Genomic DNA, 18,679 nt, shown 5'->3' with positions numbered 1-18,679 from the left:
GGGCTGGTACATCTGCTGCAGAACTGGTACTTGCCTTTTCCAACGGACATACAGTAGCAGGAAAAAAGTATGTGAATCCTTTGGAATTACCTGGATTTCTGCATAAATCTGATCTTCATCTAAGTCACATACAGCTGCAGTATTCATGCTTTTATTGAACACAGCTTGTAAACATTCACAGTGCAGGGTAGAAAAAGTATGTGAACCCCTAGGCTAATGACTTCTCCAAAACCTAATTGGACTCAGGAGTCAGCCAACCTTGAGTCCAATCAATGAGACGAGATTGGAGGTGTAGGTTACAGCTTCCCTGCCCTATAAAAACACACCAATTTTAATTTTGCTATTCTCATGAAGCATTGTGAACCATGCCTTGAACAAAAGAGCTTTCAGAAAAACTAAGATTTGTAGACTTGCATTAAGCTGGAAAGGGTTTCAAAAGTATCTCTAAAAGCCTTGATGTTCATCAGTATACAATAAAACAAATTGTCTAGAGATGGAAAGTTCAGCACTGTTGCTACCCTCCCTAGGAGTGGCTGTCCTGCAAAGATAACAGCACAAACACAGTGCAGAATTCTCAATGAGGTTAGGATGAATCCTAGACATTTTGGAGGACACCACTGACAAAACCACTGCTGTCCAAAAAAACACTGCTACACTGAAGTTTGCAAAAGAGCACCTGGATGTTCCAAAGCACTACTGGAAAAATATTCTGTGGACAAATAATCCACATTTGAGTTGTTTGGAAGGAAACACAACCCTATGTGCCTAGGAAAACAGGCAGCACACCAATATCAAAACCTCATCCCAACTGCAAAGTATGGTGGAGGGGGAGTAATGGTTTGGGGCAGCTTCACTGCCTCAGGGCCTGGAAGAGTTGATATTGTCGACGGAAGAATGAATTCCAAAGTTTATAAAGAAATTGTGCATCTGTCTGCCAATTGAAGCTCAATAGAAGATAGGTGATGCAACAGGACAATGACCCAAAGCACAGAACGGCTTCAGCAGAAGAAAATACACCTTCTGGAGTGGCCCAGTCAAAGTCCTGACCTCAACCCGATTGTGAAGCTGTGGCATAACCTCAAGAGAGCGATTCACACCAGACATCCCAAGAATATTGCTGAACTGAAACAGACTTGTATAGAGGAATGGTCCGCAATTCCTCCTGACCGTTGTTCAGGTCTGATCTCTAGCTACAGGAAACATTTTGTTTAAGTTATTGCTGCCAAAGGAGGGTCAACCAGTTATTAAATCCAAGAGTTCACATACTTTTTGCACCCTGCACTGTGAATGTTTACACAGTGTGTTCAATAAAAACATGAAAAGATATAAGCAGACTGTGTTTGCCTATTGTTGTGACCTAGATGAAGCTCAGATCACATTTTCTGAGCAATTCTGCGTAAATCTTTTTTAAAACTTTTTTCCTGCAACTGGATATGTTGTTTTGAGACAATTGACAATACAAATTTTGTCATTCGGAATCTGCCAAAGAGGAACTTCTGTCAAATAGCAATTTCTTCTTATCATCTTCAATGTTATGCTAATTGCAGCATCTGAACAACTCTCACAGAGCTAAAATGTGAAAATCAGTGATGATGGGAACACCTACTATAGTGAGTTTACATGTATGAGTGAAAGACTGCATTATTTTGTACTATGTGTATGAATGTGTTCCAAGTGTTTATGTGTTGGCATCCTGTGACCTTCTGCCATGTTCACCTTGGCAGAGGGTGTTGGGATGACAGGGCTGGCAATCACTAGTGCTGCACTAGAGGGTATAAAAATAATATACAGCACAGTTAATAAAAATCCCAGGACGCTGCCAAGGGTTCAGACCAACAACTTACGTAATCCCATCCAGTTGGAGAGCCAAGGGGAATGGAGGCAGGATTGTGGGGGGGGGGTCTCAGTTTGGACTTGGAGACTACTGGAAACAAATGTGTAACAAAAAGCCTGTGTTACAAACTAGGGATGTAAAGTCCAAAAAACATGGTTCTTTATCAGGCAGGGATAAAATATGCTATCGAGTTGCATTTTGGGAAAGTTGGGATTTATGCTTGAACCATCCTAGAGGCTAGAATTCACTACATCTCAGCCTCTGCTTTTTTGAAAGGATAAATATAATCATTGTTTCAATGGCATTTCAATGATGTGAAGCAGGTCCTACATGTTGAAATATGTACTGCTGCTGAAACAATGGTAACATGTAACCTGCATACATAGGACAAGTCATTGCAGCTGTTATAATATAATATTATTATGTAGAAATGCACCCCTGTTTAAACCCTGTTTGGTCAAAATGTATTGTACTGTCAGAATAAGTCCGAGCTACTGTAGCATTAGCTGGCTGCTCCTGGCTGCATCACTATAGGCTAATGTTAGTAAACAAATCGCTCACATTTGCTTTTTTGTAATGTAGAAAGTGATACAACTTTGCACTAGATTAGCAACCGCTTGACATAAGCCGGCGAGCTAATGTGACTTTCTCTGTGTTAGTCCAGCTTTAGTAATGCTCACTATGTTCTTGCTCGACATCATCTGAACCTGTTTGGTCTGATGGTTAATTTAATTGAAAAACTTACATATGATCCCTTTAAATCTTATGTTTTAATAAATGAACATAAATAAAAATGCAAAATAGACTTATTCATTTCCACATGTAGACTAAACCTATTACTGAGGGTGACACGTTCAGTCACATCGGACTTGTGTGTCAGCAACCTTTTTGGCTGCCTGGATTTAACATTACTGATCCAAAGTATCATATCCATTAAAGAGCAGGTGTTTCCCTTCCCAGCACTTCCACTGTGTCACAGTGAAAAGCCTTCCCAGCTGTTTGGTACATTTAGTCTCTTCCACACTATAAATCCCCTCTGTCACACCATGCAGGTGGTTAAGGCTAGAGAAATTGGTTATGCACATGCTATATTCAGCTGTTGATTATCAAGAGAAGATCTTACCTGCATACCTACTTGGTGAAAAGCAGAGGTTACATAATCTGGAGTTAGGCAGTCTTTCGTGAGACCTTAAGAGTCAGAGAAACAAGGTTAACCAGTCTCTGGAGCAGCAATACTTATTTTAGAGTGCAGAATATATTAGCAGGGTATATACAGGAATCCTGAAGTAAAATTCAATAACTTTTTAAGACCTTTTCAAGGCTTTTTCAACATATTTCAAGACTGCCGCGCCACTTTGAGCTGTAACCAATTAAATCAGCCAGACACCTTTTAAAAGGGATATTTTTGAGTTTTTAAAAGAAATGTAAATATATTTATAACATATTTATAGCCTATATGTCATCAGGTTGTAACGCCATCAAAAAATTGAGGCATTCACCAACTTTCTCAGTTGCCTGTAACAGCCTGTTTAGGCCTATTGTTTTCTATGTGAAGGACTGGTCAGATTTCCTGCCAAAAGCAACATAAACTTACATAAACTATGACGTGTATGTACGCAGTATTACAGCAAATCATGTGAAACACAGTGTAATTTTGTGTTTTTAGTTGGTTTAAACTAGAGAATGTGAGCTTGCAATGATGTGTGATAACTTTCATCGACCAATTGATCAATACAACAAAATTCAAATAGGGCAGGAGGGAAGAAAGATGAAGAGAATAAACTGAGTGATGAATAACGTAAGTAGTGTAGGCGGTGTAGCACAGATACAACCTGGAGGAGGAACTAGTCTAAATGACTGGATTAGTATAATATTTTAACATTAAGTTAAAAGTACATTGTTAACTTAATAGTAAACTGTAAGTTTGATATTAATATAGTCATTATGTTCAATATAATTTCATATAATAGTATATAACTTACCACTAGTGTAATATTAATTCAAATTACAGCTGCTTCAGTTTGGGGTTGTTTTTTATTCATTAACTTTGTGCAAGAAAAATGCTCTAGGCTACATGATAGTCTCCAACCTTGATTTTAGGCAGGCTACTAACTCGTCAATAATCTTTATGCAGAACACTGAGTTCAACATTTATAAAGTTTGTTGCAGCACATGAAACTCTTTTTTTTAAATCCGGCTCCATCCAGGCTGTGATTGATTTGTTCACAAAAAGTGACACTGACGAGAGCATCGGCTTTATGAGAAGTTGAATTTGTTTCAATAAAAAGCAGAGCTTCAGCTAAATAGCCGACTAACATTAGCCAAACCCACAAGCTCCTTGAATTTTCCCTGTTGTCTTCTGTCTTACCGATTCAGCTGCTGGCGGCGCATCTTGCTCTTGTTTTTGAGGAACAGGGCTGTTCAGGTGGCCACAGAGCGACCGGCCAACCGGGTTAATCCCGTTACTACTGATCACCACTCCGACTATGTTTTGGAGTTTATGGTCGGTTGTATTCGTAAATCATTTTCCGGTTCGCATGGATCTATTTTTTGGAGCGTTTAAGAGTGAAATAGGCGCTCGGTAGATCCCTGTGCCTAACGTTACAGAAACGAATCGGTCGCTCTCTGCCTGCCTAGTATTTTTGGCTATGCATTATAAATAAATGCGTTCACCTACACTTTTAGCAAACAAAGTTTTGGACAAACAGGATTTTCACATTGAAAAAAATATCTTCAACATTTAATACCTTGTTAAATGGCGATTAAGACTTTTTAATACTTTTTAATGGCCTTAATTTTCGCAAAATTGATTTACCTTTTAAGTCTTTTTAAGACCCCACGGACACCCTGTATTAAGAACATCTTGCATTGGCTGATTTTTGGGGGGTGACGTGCCAGAGACAATTTAGTTATTGCTAGAGGACTAAGCCAAGGAAAACCATTAGTCCTTGAATCTGATGAAAAATATATTGGAGGAACATCTTTAAGATACTGTCAGTAAGCGAGCAGGCAGGCATTAAATAAGGCATAGCATAGGGATGAACATATTTAACAGTAATTTGGTAACACAGAAACATAAAAAGTACAAAAACCACACATGGCTCACAACTGAAAGATAAGTGGAAACTCACCATCCTGTGTGTATTTTGTGCTTCAGTACTAAAACAAGTCTTCTAAATAAGCACAATTACATTGCTTCCTGATGGGAGCATACCCATTAATAGAGAGAGTAAGTGATTCTGCAGAAGGACTGTTGATATTTCAACTCAACTTCCAAACAAATACACCCCTCCCCTCAGAATCTCTGCCCCACCTAATTTCAACTCCTGGAGTTTTCTCCAGCATTGAAACGCCTGGACCCTTGCCTGGTCGTATTATTTTCTTCCCTGTTTATACTCTTCAGACCTTTTCCTCTATGGCTAAATCTGAGGCATCTCTCTTCCAGCATATTAGATCTCACCGTTGTGTATACAAGGTGCAGACGTATGAGAGGCCCACGCTGTGGGTGGGCACAGACAAAATTTATCAGTACCGCACAAGCGCGCGTAGGGGTAAACCCAATAGCGATGGCCTTAGAGGGCTGCGCCTGTACTCATATAATCTGGAGTCACAATACGTAACTATCGTACCATCAACATTTCAATTCACACATTAAACTCAAACAACCACTTACAACATTAAAGGTCAGCGGTAAGGGCCCTCCTAAACAGAGCAGCACACATTATCAGTGTGGTGGAGGATAGAAAAACTGTGATAGGGACCACCAGAAGCATCCCAGTTGGACTCTTTCATGTGGTTGGGATGGCAGAACATCCAGCAAGAGTCTTCAAGTGGTGTTTGGCGTCATCATGACATCATATGTGACAGGTGGGGGTAACATTGATGAAATGACAAGCTCTGGACAAGAGAATGAACACAGGGAAACACCAGGCCAAAACTGCTCACAGAACTGACCTGGAAAGGTTCAGAGGTCATTGACCATGAGTCAATGGAGAGCTGGAGAAAGATGATGGCATTCACATCCAATGCCAAAAGTCTATCCATGAACAGAGATAGGTAAGTAATCTCCAGATACCAGCAAAATAAATTCCTCTTAAACCCCTCAAATATCCTATTGCTCCAACTCATGGGTGCTAGATTAAAGGTACTTCAATTGTAGTGAAGAAGCCAAAGTTTCCAAAGGACCTAAATCTGTCAGGCTGGAGGTGTCAAATAATTGAATACCTTGAAAGCTGGCTCTGAAAAATCTGTAAGGATAACAGGAGATTAACCAGTTTCTACACGTCTTGGTAGCGAGACACAATGGCTAAGTGCAAGTTTCTTCTGCTGAGACAGTGCAGAGGAGGTTGAGCTGTCAGCCTCCGCCTGTGCCAAGCTCTGCATGGCTCCTCAGAGGCCTGCTGAAGAAACAGCAGCCAAGCATTCCTGGCTTGCATGATAATGGCTGATGAAACGCTCGGCCTTTATGCTGCTTAGGGACAGTGGTAAAAATACTTCCCATCCCATCATCACTCCCTCCTCAGTGCATGTTGCAATAAAACTTGCTCTTGACTGAAAGTGGAGCTCTCTCTGAAGTGAGCTGTTATGGGCCCATCACATGGTTCAGGAATCAGGGAGCAAGGTTGCACAAACAACTAGGTCAGTTGATGGAGCTAAATTTACTGTACAAATTGTTTGTTTCTATTTACAACCTGTGTAAAGCCACATTGTCTGAGTGAGCAAATACACATATTCACCACTGCGTGCAATCCAAACACGATTAGTCATACTGACAGTAAAAGAGGCCAATGCATTTTGGAGGCTTTAAAAAATGCTAAATCTAGTTTTTCCTGCTCATTTGCAGGTAACCCCTTGACCCCTTAAAAAATTATTTGTGTTTTCAGTTGCTTCCAAGCTGATGTTAAATTAAGTGGAAATTGTTCATTTGTCTATACAACATAAAAAAGATATAAATTCAGGTATGATTCGATAAACCAGGGGCTTGCAAAAGGTTCCTAGGTACGTATTGAATATACAATTGGTGTCAAGGGGTTAAGAACACTGACTTGTAGAGAGGTGGTGATCTAAAATGAAAACCATCTTGATGCTTGGTCTTCCTTGAGTTAAAAATGACCTGAATCCACTTCATTTTTTGTGTGAGGAAATATACATTTTTCAACATAAGATTACCGTTTTGGACACATGTATGGAAACAGTGTCTAAGCCTAAAGCTTCTGAGTGGGCATTACGCACGATATCAGTTGACTGACAGCTGTGGGCCGTGCACCTATAAAATGTGCTGCCAAGCTACTGTGGTGTGCTAAAGACTGGAGAATGTCTGGAAGTGTTAAAAATGCATTATTTCCCTTTTTTCAACTAGTTAACATAATTATCTACCACACGCAGTTTATAGTGTCTTTCCTGTTAGAGCATTCTATATCTGGGAGAACCCAAAGTGCTTTTCCACTCTGTGTAAGGGGATGCTAGCTAGCCAAGTTAGCTAACATTTATGATAGCTGTTAGACATGTTATGAAGGCACTTTAAAACAAAGCTGTATACCTTATGAAAGGACCAGGGATTAGCTAACCCAAATAAGACCAAAGTTCCTTTTATAAATTTAAATTTAAATTCATAAGCAATAAACTCAGGAGTTTTGTTGCTACAGCCTTACTTGGTCTGGTATATGGCCAGTTGTTTTTGGTGGCTAATGTTAGCTAACACCAGATATTGCTGTCTAACTGACATTACAGAGTGGTGGAAAGGAAGTCATGTCCATTCTTCATCTATGTTTACAATCTATTTATAATTTTGTCATCCTGATTGTACATACAGTAATTTTATAATGTCGGGCTATTCTAGGGTGACCAGATGTCCCCCTTTTCAAGGGACAGTCCCCGGTTTTGGTGGCCTGTCCCTCTCTGGAGCTGTCCCCGGAAATGTCCCCGTTTTAACCGGGTGTTAATCATAGACTGTGGTGTAAGGTGTTAACAGACCTGAAATCAGATTTTACATGGCTAGGAACTGATTGTCGTCCGCAGGAGCACGCGTAGCATGTAACGTTATCGCCCAGTTTCTTTACAGCTACTTTTATATGGATCAAACAGACATAACATATAAACATCACTTTATGTCACAAAGATATGTCTTAGTGAAACTTTAACGGTTCTTTTAGAATAATCACAATTGTGGCCAAACAAGTGTTTGCATTTTATAGCGCAACCATGTCTGACCTTTACGTGATTATAGGCAATAACAGAAGCCTGTTTTTGCCGATGGAATATGTGTTTTGTAGGCCTATGTCTAATTTCCTTGTTCACATTTAGAAAATGGAATATAGCTTATAATTAACATGACTTACTGCTGAGTGATATTTAGATCCATTATCCTTATGACTCTACATTATTTAACTTGCTGTGTACCAACCAATCCAGTCCTTTTTACCTGTTAAAATACCTTTTAAATGGCCAAAACAACACATGAAATGCAGTATTCCCCTTGCCAGAGAGTGACTGCCGCCTCTACATATTGACTGAAAGCTAGTTTCTGCCTCAAAATGACTTTCAGAAGAGTTATGTTTGACAGATTATGAAACCGAAATTTTCCCTCGTTATCATTATATTTTTTAATGACATACTGACCACCAAACCAAAAATTTCCCCGGTTTTAGTCTAGGCAGCTTATAGCCCTGGTGGCCAAAAGTTACTTAGTATCACTTTAATTCAACATGTTGTAAGTGCCACTGGGAGGGTCCTGCATACTCAGTGTTGTGTTTGTCCTGCATTGTCTACGTACAGGGTACCCGCGGGTCTTAAAAGTATTTAAAAAGTCTTAAATTTCATTTAAGAAAGGTCTTAAATTTCTTCTTGTCCTTTTGTAGGATTCAATTAATGCCGTAATGTCATAAATTAATACTTTGTGTGTGTGAGACTTCATAATAGACTCCGTTTGGTGTGACTCTGATGTTATACGGCAGTACAGGTAACGTTACTGTTTACGTCAGTGTTTAGCTTTACGCTCTGAACTGTGAAGTGTTTGCGGTGCATGAGCTCTGGCATCCAGCTCTGCGCGAATCAGTCAGTTGTTAGAAAAGAAAACGTCTCTGACGTGCTACTAACATTAGCTCAACGACTCAGAATGGGCAAGTGTCTGAAATTCAGAAAGCCAGAGATACGAACAAGTTGGGGGACGAGACTGAGGGCAATGGCGCTAAGTACACAAATATTGTATTCATTTCATAGGTGTCATTTACCCTGTGGATACTGGGAACATGTCGCCATCACTTTTTTAAAAAGCATTTGTTAAATATGTTCTGAAAAATGGCTTGCAACAAGAAATGTTAAAAAAAACAAATGAAAATACTTTGAGAAAGGTTTATTTGCACAATAACAAAACATGCAATGCATTTAAAGATAAGACACAAATGTGCATTGGTCAAAACAGTTTTTCCTCAAACCTTTCTAGGGGACCCCCATTTAAATATATTTCAGCATTGATTATTTCATCAAATAGTGTTAAATATCTTCTTGTCTTGTTCTCGTGAACCCAATATTGTGAATCGTGCATGTGAGCTAAGTGTATCGTCACACCCCTAATCTGAACCCTTATGTCCCCACCACTTTTCAACACAAAGTGACGTCCTTGATACATTTTATCTTATCAAAGTACAAACACACCCAAAGCTATAGTGTGTTAAATATGAATGTAATATAATAAAATGTTTTATTAAATTCATGTAACTTCGAAAATAATTTTCTCGGGCTTAAAATTAATACAGATTTTCCATTAAACAGCAGTGAAGTTTAGTATTAAATTTCATCCTAGGTGGTATTAAAAAGGTCTTAAAAAGTCTTAAATTTAACTTATTTCATTCTGGGGGCACCCTGTACCCTGACGTATGTCTTTATTTCATGGGTCTTGGTGTAGTAGTGCAATTGTAAGTCACTTTGGCTAAATAAATAAATGTAGAGATTTGGGGGAAAAATGTAATTGCAATTTTAGGGGTGAAAGCATAATGGATAAGAAGAATCGGAATCAGAAGGAGCTTTATTGCCAAGTAGTGTTTTACACATACGAGGAATTTGCTGTGGTGATAAGGTACTACACGTAGACAAACATACAGTTGACAAATAAATGTAGAAATATATAAATATGGAATAGAAGAACAGCGTTGCAGATATTCACATGTGCATTATTCTGGGTCTGTGCCGTGCAGAAGTAACGCGAAGGAAGAGAAGGTTGTGTACATATAAATATATAAACTGACAACATAAAAATATACAACAACAAAGATCAACAACAAATATGTGTGACGTGCCAGGTCTGTGCACATCACGAGATGAAACAGTATTTACATGTGCAGAGACATTTGTATCATTTGCAAGGGGGGAGTGTCAAGTGGGGGACCCGGGCCTTGTTAATGAGGCTAGTTGCAGACGGGAAGAAACTGTTTTTGTGGCGAGAGGTTTTGGTCCTGATGGACCGCAGCCTCCTGCCAGAGGGGAGAGTCTGAAACAAAACAAAAATCTGTGTCCGGGGTGGGAGGAGTCAACTGTGATCTTTCCTGCACGCCTCAGAGTCCTCGAGGAGTACAGGTCCAGAAGAGATGGAAGATTGCAGCCAATCACCTTCTCTGCAGAGCGAATGATGCGCTGCAGCCTGCCCTTGTCCCTGGCAGTGGCAGCAGCGTACCAGATGGTGATGGAGGAGGTGAGGATGGACTCAATGATGGCGGTGTAGAAGTGCACCATCATTGTCTTTGGCAGGCTGAACTTCTTCAGCTGCCGCAGGAAGTACATCCTCTGCTGGGCCTTCTTGGTGAGGGAGGTGATGTTCAGCTCCCACTTGAGGTCCTGGGAGATCAGGCACGCTCAGCTGAGAGAGCTTGTCCTGCAGCAGGGCTGGAATGATGGTGTTAAAAGCAGAGCTGAAATCCACAAACAGGATCCTGGCGTAGGTTCCTGGGGAGTCCAGGTGCTGGAGGATGAAGTGAAGGGCCATGTTTACTGCATCACCTACAGACCTGTTGGCTCTGTAGGCGAACTGCAGGGGGTCCAGGAGAGGGTCTGTGATGGATTTAAGGTGGGACAACACAAGGCGTTCAAAAGACGTCATTACCACAGAGGTCAGGGCGACGGGTCTGTAGTCGTTTAGTCCCGTGGTCCATGGTTTCTTGGGGACAGGGATGATAGTGGAGGCTTTGAAGTAGGCTGGCACATGGCATGTCTCCAATGAGGTGTTAAAAATGTCTGTGAACACCGGAGACAGCTGATCAGCACAGTGCTTCAGGGTGGATGGGGAGACGGGCCTGCTGCCTCCTGAAAAGACCGTTGACTTCCCTCTCTGTGATGGAGAGAGGAGGGGAGGGGGTGGAGCTGGCCAGCTCTGGGGAGGGGGGTAGAAGTGGTGGACTGAGGCTGAAGCTGAGCGAAGGAGTCACAGGGGATGGTGTCTCAAAACGGCAGTAGAACTGGTTCAGCTCATTTGCCAGGCCAGAATCGTTTATGGAGTGTGGGACGTCAGGATTATAGTTCTGTCTGAACCCCCTCCAGACAGAAGTGGTGTCGTTTGCAGAGAACTGGTTCTTTATGCTGGGTACACACCCAAGGATTTTTTACATCTTATAAGATTTTCAAAATGTGATAGACCACAAACATGAGGAGAAAAAATCCTAGATTTAACCGTTTTGCTCCTATAGTGTGTGGTGTGCCATGATGTGACAAAAAGACAGCACACCACACACAAACAGAATTTTCAACTGTTCTAGACTGTGAACACAGGAAATCTCGCAAAATATCGCGAGACTTCAGAATAAGCAGGTTCGGACACTCTTAACACACCTCACACCAAGGGAGAATCTGATAAAATAATCTGTAGAACCATCAAGATAATTGGGACATAGCTAGGATTGTCGGAAGGGGGGAAATCGGCCCAAAATCAGCCCGATTATCTTTTAGTGTGTACCCAGCATAAGTCTCTCTGAGTACAGTCGTTTTGTTTCCCGCACCTCCTGGCTAAACCTGTACTGTAACACCCTGCACCCGGCCCTGTCACCACTCCTAAATGCCTCCTCCTTTTCCAACCTCAGCTGTCTGAGTTTAGCTGTAAACCAGGTGGTTGTCAATGTTATAACTCAGCCTACTGCGTGTTGGTATACATGTGTCCTCACAGAAGCTGATGTAGGACGTCACAGCCCCTGTAAACTCATCCAGATTGTCGGTAGCCTTCTTGAAAATGTCCCAGTCAGTGCAGTCCAAACATGCCTGGAGGTCCTCAACAGCTTCACTAGTCCACTTCTTTGATGTCCTAGGTTTACAGAGCTTTAGTTTCTGCCTGTAAGCAGGAATCAGATGGACCATCACGTGATCAGAGTGTCCCAGTGGAGCGCGTGTGACGGCGTGATAGGCACTGCTAACTGTGGTGTAGCAGAGATCCAAAGTGTTCCCCTCTCTGGTTGGACTCTTTATAAACTGTCTGTATTTGGGCAGTTCTTGGCAGAGGTTTCCTTTGTTGATAAGTCACCGTGAACAATAACAAGGGAGTCCGGGTTTGTCTGCTCAACACACAGTATCCGGTAGGCCAGCATGCGCTGTGCGTCGTGCACGTTGGCGTGCGGCGAGATGTAAACACTGACCAGAGTGAATGAAGCAAACTCACGGGGGAGTAAAACGGTTTACAGTTAATGATTAAAAATTCCAGATTAGGAGAACAGTGCTGTTGAATCACTGTCACATCGGTAGACCAGCCATTGTTAATGTAAAAACAGACACCTCCACCTTTTGTTTTGCCGGAGAGTTCTGTGTCGTGGTCCGCTCTGTAGAGTTGGAAGCCTGCCAGCTGCAGCGCGGAGTCTGGTATCAGCTCATACAGCCACGTCTCCGTGAAGCACAGAACAGAAGATGAATAAGTTTCTGTTTTTCCCCACCAGTAGCTGAAGTTCGTCCAGTTTGTTGCACAGTGAGCGCACGTTGGAGAGAAATATTGCCGGTAGCGGTGTGCGGAGTCCCCGCCGGCGAAGACGCACGAGCGACCCGGCTCTTTTTCCTCTCCTTCACAGCACGAACGACAACGAGCGAGGCCTTCACCAAAATGTCTGATAATTCCACTGATGATGCAAGAAAAGTGGGAATTAAATCCGCTGGAGTTGTTCCCCTGATGTTCATGAGCTCCTCCCTGGTGAAAGAGCTCCAGGAATCACAGCCAAAAACTGAATTAACACACAAAAACAAAACAAAGCGCACCTAACACCGAGGCAGCTATACTCAGCGCCATCTTGGAGAGGAGAGTATGCTTTTGGTGTGAGAGACCAGGGTTAAATTCCCTACTGTCCACCATTGTGTCTCTGAGCAAGACACTTAACCCCTAGTTGCTCCAGAACCTCTGACATATATAGCAATTGACCCTTCGCTAAGCCCCGCCCCCCTTAGTTACTGTTGCTAAATCCGACAAACTGTCAGCGCTGCCACTGTCTATTACTGCACTCCCTGGAGAAATATTGTCAAATTTGTTGGAAAAACCGTTGCGATCTCAGAAAGAAGCAGACAGTTTTGCAGTTGCATTATACATTTGAAGGTTGTAAAAAATTAAAGATAGAAGCTAAGCCTACCAATCACACAGTACAAGTGAACCACCGCATCCCCCTACGATTGAGACAAAAGACAACAATATGAACGATCAACACTGGTCCTGTAAAGCTGGGTAGGCCTCTATTCATTATTACAATCATTAAAAAACAGAACAGTGGGGCTTTATTACGTTACATTCAGTAGAAAGTTAGGAAGCACTAGCTGACTAACATTACATTTGTAACAATCCATAGCCTACATTTTTCTGGATTTATTTTAGGTTTTGGAAAAATAATAAACCGTACTTCTCCTGTCAACCTCTCTGGGTAGCGACTGAAGCTATTACAAGTGCCCCAGGAACAGCGTTTGACCATATCATGGAAAAATACAGCAGAAGAAAGCATTAGAATGAATGGAGCGCCTATACTGCCCTGTGATTGGCCAGCTGTGTATTTGGGGCGTGGCTTAATGAAGGGTCAATTGTAAGTCGCTTTGGATAAAAAGCGTCGGCTAAATGGATAAATGTAGATGTCAATATATGGGCTGCTGTCCTGCAGGAAATAAATTTAATTCAAATTTTAGTCAAAACAAATGCCAAGGAGATATTGTTCTTCATAAAATAATTCCACTAAATGAACTTGCAGTTGTTTGGTGACTAACCTTCCAATAAAGTTGTAAAAACCCAGCAGGAGCAGATCTCTGTACAGTGTGCCATCAGCAGCTGAGGGCTAAACTCAAACAAGATGTTGACTTGTTGCTGTGCTGAGGTGTAGTGTAGTAGTCTTGACAAAGTGTTCCTGGCTTTTTTCAGCTCCCCTTGCTGCTCTCACTGGATGGCAGGAGAACACTGTGTTCTGGCTAAAAATTAAGCCTTTTGTGAGATCATGTTTCTTTAGGCCTGTGTGTGTGAGCGTGTGTGCGTGTGTGTGTGTGTGTGGTTGGACTTTGGCTGCAGTGTCATCCAATAATCCTGTAGCACCTCAAGCTGAGCCCCCTCAAGCCACGCCCACCTGAAGCTATGCACCCTTGCAGTAGAGTCTGTTATGACTGGCTGTGGAGTACTGTCATTTCCGTTCTGCACATGCATGTGCTTATTCGTGCCCGATTTTGTACCAAGCATGTTTACATTGTCTTTGACGACAGCCAGCGAGTTACTTTTAAACCATTATGAACAACACAATATTATACAAGTACACTACAATACAAACAACAATACAGGGAGTCATAGCTTTAGCATAAAGACTAAAATTAAAGTGTCAGTTACTCAATAAGCTCTTGTTTCCACAAGTTTAAAGTTCCAAGATCTGGGAAAGTACAACGTAAGCAGTGGCGTTTTCTCCCAGAAGCCAAAGGAAGCCAGGCTTCCCCTCTTTTTATCAGACTCTATTTATCATTTCAATAAAAACACAATGTTTGTAGTTTCGATAAATCTTATAAGCTGTTGCTGACATCTCTTCCCCATTTCTCCCTGTCTTACAATAAGTGAAACAGCGCCCCTCTAAATGTTATGCGTTGGATGTGTGGCGAAACACTATATTGCACCACCGTAGACTGGCCTTCAGTCTAACTAAGCGAGGAGGCCAGGCAGAGTTGGCATCCCGCTGTGAAATTTTTTTTAATGATTAACCAATCAGATGAGGCCACTGTCATGCCACTGCCTAACTGTGATTAGTCAGGATGACGCTGTCTGGCTTCACGCCAATCAAATCACACCATGCATCAACGTCATTCAGATGAAATAACGGGAGCTGTTAGCAGGTGCAGTTATGGAGGGTGGAGATTTGGAGTTTTTAGATATAATAAATAGTTTTACTAAACTACCACTAAAAGCAGCAACTTAAGATTAAATTTGACAGAAGACCAACGGCAAAACTGGAGCTGGGCGTGGAGAGAAAAAAGGGGTTTTGGATGTTCAATGAGGAAAACTATATCCGTACAGTGTGGCTAGCTAGTAGCGTCAAAATTCGACTGGTTGTTGCGGAGGACGAAAAGCCAGTGGGAAGTTTTATAACTTGGTTATTGACCACTTCGCAACAGGAGAATGGCCTTCCTTTTCAGATAGGTTGAGTGAAATGTCACCTCCTTCTCTCTCTTAACTGAACTCAACTGCAGCTATTTGTGCGATTTTTAATGTGGTTATATTGTTTGTTTTGCTTTGCTTGCCCGGATTTAGCTGTGAATGGTCAGTTGATGTAACCTTATTGTTTTTACTGCGGTTGTGTATGCATAGATAATGAGCACCACAGACAGCACCTGCCACAGGGCACTAGGCCAGGCTACCTGAATAATTGTCTATACTCTGTTGGCCGGATACTCGGTTGTTAGTCTTCAGTGATGTTGTGTTATGAACATTTGGCCAAGCATTAAGAAGTATGTAGGCCTATTGGTACATGCACCACTGCTACTACGCAAATGTCTTCAATCGTCTTCTAATTGAGCTTGTGAAGGCTTCTTTTAGTCTTAGCCCGCTGCTTATGGTGCAGGTTATGTATGCTATTTGGGGTGAGAGAGAGTGTGGGAGAGCGTACGTCCCTGTAAATGCAACTTTCAGCGTGTGTATTGATAACAGAGTGCGCATCTTTAAAGTTTGATTAAATTTTTGTAAAATTATACCCTGCAGTGTAATAGCACAATGCATTAGATAATCGCCCCCCAAGAATTTACCCCACGCCACGCTACTGGATATAAGCAATTCAAATATACAAGTGACATGACAAAATATAAATGTTGCAAATTTCTGCCATTAGGTCTACATTGCTGTCACCCTGTAACTTAAAAGTCCTATCTTCATTAGTACAAATTTGGACAAATTGGTATGCATGTTTTCACACCAGTCACAGGAAGATGAAAATTAGCGGATTAGCTAGCAGTATTAACAGTTAACAGTACCACTTTATGTTATCATAGTAAGCAGCAAGAGTTCTAATAATACATCAGTGGTAAGCAGGCACTAATACAGAACCATCTTCTTAGATTTTTTGGCAGATTGCAATTTCAAAAGCATCTTATTTTCTAATGAACTCTGACCTAGATCTAATAGCAACATTACAGTCCTTCCTTGGCCAATTGTGGGTTTATGGATTTAACTGGATGCGCACTTTGCAGACCACAGCCAGACGTTCTCGTGACATGAACAGACCTGGGGGTTTCTCCAAATCAGCACTGTGCATGCTTTTGTGTCTGCGTGTGCATGTGTGTGTGCCTATGCCAGCATTCTCCAAGAAACATCTGTTTTGAAGTAAAGAACAGTGATTGCATCAAGTTTAGATGTTTGCAGTTCAGGAATTTCTTAGAAATTAATGTCAGCATCCTCAAACAAGAGAAAAAACAAAATAAGGCCTTGGTCACACGAGAAAGTGAAATTAATCCCCAAAGTCCTCACAAAAAGGTGGCGCTGGATGCTTTCTGACGTAGTTACAATATGCATAACTAGATGGTGAGCTAACTGGACCAGGCCAGCAGCTCTCTGAGGTCCAAGCTTATACACTTATTACCACTTAACTAACTACCAGTCACCAAAATCAATGAATTCTGCTCTGTTTTATAAATGATCTTATTTCTCATCTTATTAGTTTATCTCATTTTATCTAATTCTACTTTATTGTAGCTTACCTTACTGTTCTATGTAATCTCTTAAATCTCTCTTCAACTAAGGGCCCTGTATCTGTTCCCTAACTACTCGTACAGTATATCAATGTGTGTTATTCTATGTGATTTAAATCATGTGTCATCCTTCAAGTTATCAGAAATACCCGTCCTGTGTTGGTGTTGACACACAGTGAGAAAATAGCTTAATAAATTATGTGCCACATGCCTGGTCGGAAACTGAGTTTACAAAGACTTAAATACCGCGTTTGGAATGTGGTCAGCTGCTGGATGATTTCAGTCCACATATCTGTGGACTTAAAGTAGTTTTGGACTGGAAACTAGTCTGAAAAACATGCTGAATTGAGCCACGCTGCTGTGATGTGTTCTTACTGTTTATTTGCTTGGCAGAGCCATGAAGCCAACCTCACTTTCCACACTCCGGATTTAACCAGTGATGTTTTTTCAACTCACCTGGGGCTTGTTTTCTGATCCAGTAGTCTACCACACTTTTAGCACGTGTTTATTATTGAGATGAATGTATCATGGTTTTTGTCTGTTTGTGGATCTAAAATGGGTCTAAAATGATGATGAATGTAGTTGAAGTGGAGACGTATACAGTATATTGTGCAAGCTGAGGGCTGACTGTGTTTGTCTGAGAAAAGTATACAAGGCTGTATTGTAAAGCAACACCAGAACATTAGTTGCTGGGCAAGGATTCAATCCTTCAACTTCTCAGTCGGCAAAGTCCAGCACAAGAAATGGTCTGGTGAGTCCAAGTAGGCGCAAGTTAATTTAACATTTCTGTACATAAATATGAGCCTGCAGGACATGAAGCCATTTGCAGCCTTTCTCTGGAAGCACTTTGTCAGAACCTTTAGGAGGCCAAGGAAAAGAGGGACAACATTTGTTGTCAATTTAGCTCCGCTTTCAGATGAAAGCAGCCCGGTGGATTTATGGCACCTCAGCACAAGCAGCCATGTGCTAGAGGTATGCAGCATCATGTGGATGTGAATACTGAGCAGGAATATACTGCCACAGCTTCCTATTTCACATAACTGAGATGTGCATTGAGTGTGGCTCTATAAGTTACCTGTCCTCTGTGCAGACTGACTCACTAGCCTCACCCAGTCTGGTGTGTCATCTGGAAGACTCATTCAGAGCTTGTCTCTATTTCAGCACAGAGCCTGTGAATCCATTTAAAATGATGACAAAGGTGGTTGCCGCCAAACTATTCAAATTACATCATAATTTATATTGACAATGTGAAGCTACTTCAAAGAAACATTCTTACTGATGAGAAGCCACTAGGCCAGCACGCTGACGTGAAGTCAGAGCTGCAAAAATACTAGAATGAAGCCACATTCTAAATCCATAATGCATATTCACAGTGTTCCGTTTTTCAGAATCTGCTTATAATTAGTATAGAAGTATGGAAGTTTGAAAGTTTATAGTCAAGTGTTTGCCAGAAACTGTTAATTAGCATGTTCTAAAATGTTTCAGTTTGTTTGAAGTTTTGTTTAATAAATTTATCACCAGACAGCATTTCTGTCAGGATAAATGTCTTGTTTTTTTAGCAAATTGTATGGCTGGGTGAGGTCAATGTAAGAGAAACACTACTTTAATAAACACTTATTTATTTTGAACTTCAGGATTTTTCAGTGCACTCACAGAATGGACAGCTAGCGGGCTGTGAGGAGATATTCACTGAATATGACA

The 18,679-nt window shown here is 41.4% G+C and overlaps 1 long non-coding RNA gene across 1 annotated transcript; it reads right to left on the bottom strand.

Annotated features, from left to right (window-relative positions):
• Nucleotides 1-723: 723 nt before the first annotated feature.
• On the bottom strand, nt 724-14,294 carry LOC119885896. Its single transcript, XR_005441396.1, has 3 exons — nt 14,036-14,294; nt 2,958-3,022; nt 724-1,924 (listed from the first exon to the last, which is right to left on the bottom strand). It is a non-coding gene; the product is annotated as an uncharacterized LOC119885896 (long non-coding RNA).
• Between the last annotated feature and the right edge of the window lie 4,385 nt (nt 14,295-18,679).

This window comes from Micropterus salmoides, unplaced genomic scaffold (assembly GCF_014851395.1).
Source record: "Micropterus salmoides isolate LMB-PRFRI ecotype aquatic unplaced genomic scaffold, ASM1485139v1 Ms_hic_scaffold_4, whole genome shotgun sequence".
NCBI classification, from domain to species: Eukaryota; Metazoa; Chordata; class Actinopteri; order Centrarchiformes; family Centrarchidae; genus Micropterus; species Micropterus salmoides.
Note: the sequence above shows the minus strand (reverse complement) of the source record. Positions and strands in the feature narration are given on the sequence as shown.